Consider the following 6,000-nt stretch of genomic DNA (forward strand, 5'->3'; position numbering starts at 1 on the left):
GGGCTTGTTGGGCCCGATAGATCTATCTTTAGAGTTCACGTCAATTAGGGTGTCTGTTCCCTAATTCTTAGATTACCAGACTTAATAAAAAGGGCATATTCGATTTCAATAATTCAACCATAGAATGTAGTTTCACGTACTTGTGTCTATTTCGTAAAACATTTATAAAAGCAGCGCATGTATTCTCAGTCCCAAAAATATATATTGCAAAAGCATTTAAAAAGGGATTAATGAAACTCACAATAATGTATTTTGTAGTAAAAATACATATGACGACATTGAACAATGTAGGGTTGGCCTCGGATTCACGAACCTATATCATTCATATATCTATTAAGACACATACTTGTAATCGAACAAATATATTTATTTATATTATTATTAGTGATGTAATTTATATATATAGTAGACTAATAGGTTCATTATATATATTTTCATTATATATATAGATATATTAGTATAGTTAAGTTATGTGTATTAAATATATATTTATATATAAAATTTTTATTTTTATGTTTTTAATTTTAATAACGTCTTTAAAACTTTTATTTTTCATAATTGTAATTATTTTAATAATAATGACATAGATAATACTGATATCAATAATAATGATAGTTTTAGTAAAAAAATAATACTAATAATAATAATGGTAATTTTTAATAGTTTTAATAGAAATTTTCAGTAATTATACAATATCACTAATATTAATGTTTAAATGATAAGTCTATTAATGATACTTTGTAATATTAATAATAATGATGATAATAATAATAATAATACCTATGTGGATGATAATAATAACACTAACAATTATAAAATGTTACAAGTACTAATATTAATGAAAATAATAATAATTTGTATCATTCTCATAATAATAATAATAATAATAATCATAATCATAATTATAATAATAAATTATAGTCTTTATAATAGTACTTGTATTAGTAATAATAAGTGTTCTAAAAATAACCATAATAATAATAATCACAATACTAATAATACTAATAATTTTGGTAATGAAATCTACCTTCCAAAGCCTTTCTAAAAAAAATATGCCCTGAACCGGGTTTGAACTAGAGACCTCCCGCTCACCCGCCAACACACTTAACCATTCCCTCTGTCTTGTTTATCTGATTTATAAGGCAACCCAAACTATATATCTAGTATTTCATTTAGCCATGTTCATCATCTTCTTCACCAAGTTCAAAATCAAACGGGGGCAAAAACTCAACAACAATCGAATGAGTTTTCATTTATGACTTGTAAACAACATGAAACAAAAAAAAATTAGTTCATGATATAAAAAAAATGAGAAAAAAAAAATCCTACTGCTTGCCGTAGCCAAGAAAAAAAAATTTTTGTTTTCAATTTTGAGTTCGTTTTGGACAATCTTTACAACATGAAACATGTTTCAAATCATTCCTAAAAACTATTGAAATCGTCAATTGAACTTAAAACATCAAAACAAGCTCTAATTTCTCCAAGAACAAAACAGTTGACTTTTGACAATTTAACTTTGACTTGTAAATTCGAATTCGTTATTAAGAATTGGAACTTGAGATTTTGCAGGAAGTTTAAGTAAATGATTCCTAACAACTCTGCATTTTTAGTTTTTGAAATTTGTTTCGAATTTACGTTAGTGTATATTACTGTGAAGAACTCAAGAACTCAAAAATTGATTTTTAGATTAAGAGTGTTATAGGTTATGATTACAACATGAATTGTGTTGCAAATCATTCCTATAATCTTTATGGATCATCAAATTAACTGGAGATATCAAAACAAACTCGAATTTGATTCAAGAACACTTAGTTGACTTTTAAAACCCAAAACTTTGACTCTAAATTAGAAATCAATAGAAAGAATTGAGGATTAAAAACTTACAGATAGTTTAGATAGACGATTCCTAACAAGATTGCATTAACACATTTTGAAAATTCGTTCGAAATCAAAAAATGGTCGAAAAGATGAAGAACAGAGGCTTTTTTTCTAGTTTGTTAAATTTTCTGTTTTTAAATTCTCTTATGCAGTGATTGCTATATATTTTGTGATAAATAATTTAAGTAGAAACATGATTTCAATCACAGGTTGTTTTGTAGTAGAGATTTAGTCGACATAGGTATCAATTGGTAGCAGGAGAAGAAGAAAAAAAAACAAAAATAGATAGAGATAGGTAACTGCCTTGTACAATTCAAAGACTTTGTGAAATTAATAAGCTTGTTTTCATCTGATTACTAATAAAAAATACAGATATTTATTAATCATAAATATACTAATATTTTTATTAATGCAACTATAATAATTTTTGATAATAATATTAACAATAATAATAATAAAAGTAATAATAATAATAATATGGTGATATTAATATTAACAATATGATAATTTTAATAAGTTTAAAAAAAATTAATAGTAATGATAATAATAATAAAAATGATATTAGTAATATTATTAATGATACTAATAATAATAATACTAATTATAATAATGTTAATATTATTAATGATAATACTATAATAAAATGATATAACAATTTTTACATACTAAATTTCATATCTATATGATATATATATTAATATTATTAATACTGATATTACTATTATTATTAAGAGTAATAATAATATAACAATTATATTTTGTATTTGCAAGTAAGTTTAATATGTTGACATTATATCTTAATAGTTATGTAATATTTAATAATTATATTATATTTATATACTAATATACATTTATTAGTTATTGAATATTCATATATTTTATATGTATTACAATATAATAATAATTATTAATTGAATCGTACATATACATATAAATTCATAATAATATCATGTATATGTATATACATATATATTCATTTTAATTGTACTTAATTATACTGTTTATTATTTTACATTTTTAATTCTAATTAATTAAAGTGTATCCCCTTTATTCAAAATATTATATATATATATATATATATATATATATATATATATATATATATATATATATATATATATATATATATATATATATATATATATATATATATATATATATATATATTCTTAAATTTATATTTATATAAATATATTTACATATTTATTTACACACAATTGTTCGTGCATCGTCGGGAATAGTCAAAGGTCAAATGAATTCATGAGAACAGTTCAAACTTTATGAGACTCAGTTTAATAGACTTTGCTTATCGTGTCGAAATCATATAAGATTAAGTTTAAATTTGGTCGGAAATTCCCGGGTCATCACAGTACCTACCCGTTAAAGAAATTTCGTCCCGAAATTTGAGTGAGGTGGCCATGGCTAACAATAAAAATGTTTTCATGACGAATAAGAGTTGATAAATAGAGTTTTATCATCAATGGCTAATATAGATAAAACAATTCGATTATCCGAAGCGTACGCGTGAAACTATCGCAAAAGATTGAGATATAGATTTAACTTTTAACGTAGTCGCGGTTGAATTTAGAAAATAAGGTGTGTCTAATCTTTTGACGTTGTCTTGGTTGAATTCCGGAATTCAAGGGATTTAAAGAAAATCTTCGAAATCTAAAAGATTTGATTCTTCGGCGAGTAAGAAAATTAAGATCTCTATAATTAAATACGATGATCTGCCTTGATTACTACGTATGATTTTTCCATTATAAATTTACCTTTTCTGTTCCATTAGTTTTCACCACTTCTATACTCAATTCCCAAATTCAAAAGATTTATGAAAATGCTTAACCCTGTTCTGATCCTTGTTCTTATTCTAACTATCGTAATGATCGTTCTTCTTTTCCAACTCCTACCTGAAGAATCAGTTTATTTCTATTATGCTCTAGGGATTATTGTATTTATAATCCTCCCGTGTCTTTATATTGCCATACATACTGATATCCACGGTTTGTAATTTCGGTGTTGTCATTGAGTTTTATATTCTCTCTTATATTTTAGACCTCTTTGCCTTTTTATTATCCTCTCGACCTCTAATAAAGCGAGCAACGGTCCAGAATTCATAGATATGAATTTCGAAATGGACATAGTTAATGTTCTAGAAAAGAAATGGTAATAGTACAATCTGACTTGTCAAATTACCAGAATTCAAGGGAAAGATAGGACTATCAAGAAAATATGTTCTTGATATGTTTATATATCAGATAAAATGTAAGAGTCGTATAACATGGCACATGATGACGTTATAATTTGTGAATCATCATGTCCCATTTAGAAACTCAGCATGACTTAATGTAATATAATCACGTTGATCAAGTGTCATTATATTATACTAATTCATACATCAGTTCCCAACATTACTGCAATAACATTCATATTTTAAGCTCGAAGTTTACAGAATATAGAAACTAACAGTTTCTATATGATGTAATACTGATAGCACCAAGAGATTAATGATTTCAGATAAGAATAGTTATAAAAATATCTTCAGAAATATGGAGGATATTTATAATGAAAAATACGATGATATCTTGGAATTTCTAATATCGAAGGATGGTGAAGAAGATTTGTTCGCCAGAGTTTGGAGTCAGAAGCAAGGTATTTGTTAAAGATTTCATCAGAAACAGAATCATCAGGATTCTTAATGTACAAGTCTAGTCCTTGTGATTCGTTCAGAGACTCCTTCGTGGTTTGCTCAATCTGTTTTTCAGTACCAAATTTTATATCGAACGTTCCTAACACTCCCTTCTTTATCATCAAACTTTTTGCCGTTTAGACCATCTATAATTTTTCTGTTTCCTCTGCATTTAATGCTAATATATCTGAGTCATCGATTATCAATCCGTGGTGGTTTCAAGAGAATTGTGTTTTTAGATGAATAAACGCCGAGGGTAATATGGTGGAATATAAAAGGTACTCTGGTAACAATAAATGAGCACGCATATATATCAAGGTTATAATAAGGTTGTTTTGAATGAAGAGTTGAAGTTGTCTTGATGGAGCTGTGACAAAATTGGCTACTTTGAAAAGGGATCGCAAAGTTATTTTTGCTAATAAATGCCAAAAGATCTGACGCGGCTGCATGTTAAACTTTTACTCAGTTGCCGAGAGTTTCTCAGGTGCATAACTATATGCATAAATTTTTTCTTTCGTAGATGAAGTGTGGTTGGTTCATCCTCTCGTTTGAGGTGTTTTCAAGAATCATGAAATGTTTGAACGCAGTTTGGAATCGCCAAGATACAAATGAGGTTTAAGATGAAATCAAGTGGCAACTTGAAGAATTGTTTAGTTTCATATGTTATAGTCAATATTTTAATTTATTTTAATTGTCCAATGTTGGTAGTCCATAGTTGATAGTCCACATTGACAGTCCAATAATTCATATACAGTTTAATATATAATATTCGAATTAATTAATACGTGTCGTGACCCGTATACGTCTCAGACTCGATCACAACTCAAAGTATATATATTATTATAGAATCAATCTCAACCCTGTATAGCTAACTCCCGCATTACTGCATATAGAGTGTCTATGGTTATTCCAAATAATATATATAGATGGGTCGATATGATATGTCAAAACCTTGTATACGTGTCCCGATATTTAAAGTGCATAAAAATAAATAACAGAAATTAAATGACGATAAATAAAGTGCGTAAAGTAAATAACAAAAATTAAATGACGATAAATAAAATTGCGAGAATGTAAATTGCGATAATTAAATTGCGATAAATAAAGTGTAATCAGTTAGCTGGGAACAATTAGTTAGGAACAGTTAGCGTAGATTCTTAAAAAAATTTCTCATAGTTAATTTATTTGTTTCTAACAACTTTTATTCCATCAAATGTTTTCTTCATTATGCCACTTGTCAACTCTTGACTTGGATTCTGATCGGTCAAAATCCGAATATGAAATTGAACTTGAATGAAAATAGTTGTTCTTTGATGAACGGATACGTATATGTGTGGATGTAAGTAGGATAGGAAATGATTGTTGAATCAGATTTGAAGAATGTACAGTGTAACTCATTAATGTGGAATCTGAAGTATTCCTCGGGTATTACC

The sequence above is a fragment of the Rutidosis leptorrhynchoides genome, chromosome 6 (genome assembly GCF_046630445.1).
Source record: "Rutidosis leptorrhynchoides isolate AG116_Rl617_1_P2 chromosome 6, CSIRO_AGI_Rlap_v1, whole genome shotgun sequence".
NCBI classification, from domain to species: domain Eukaryota; kingdom Viridiplantae; phylum Streptophyta; class Magnoliopsida; order Asterales; family Asteraceae; genus Rutidosis; species Rutidosis leptorrhynchoides.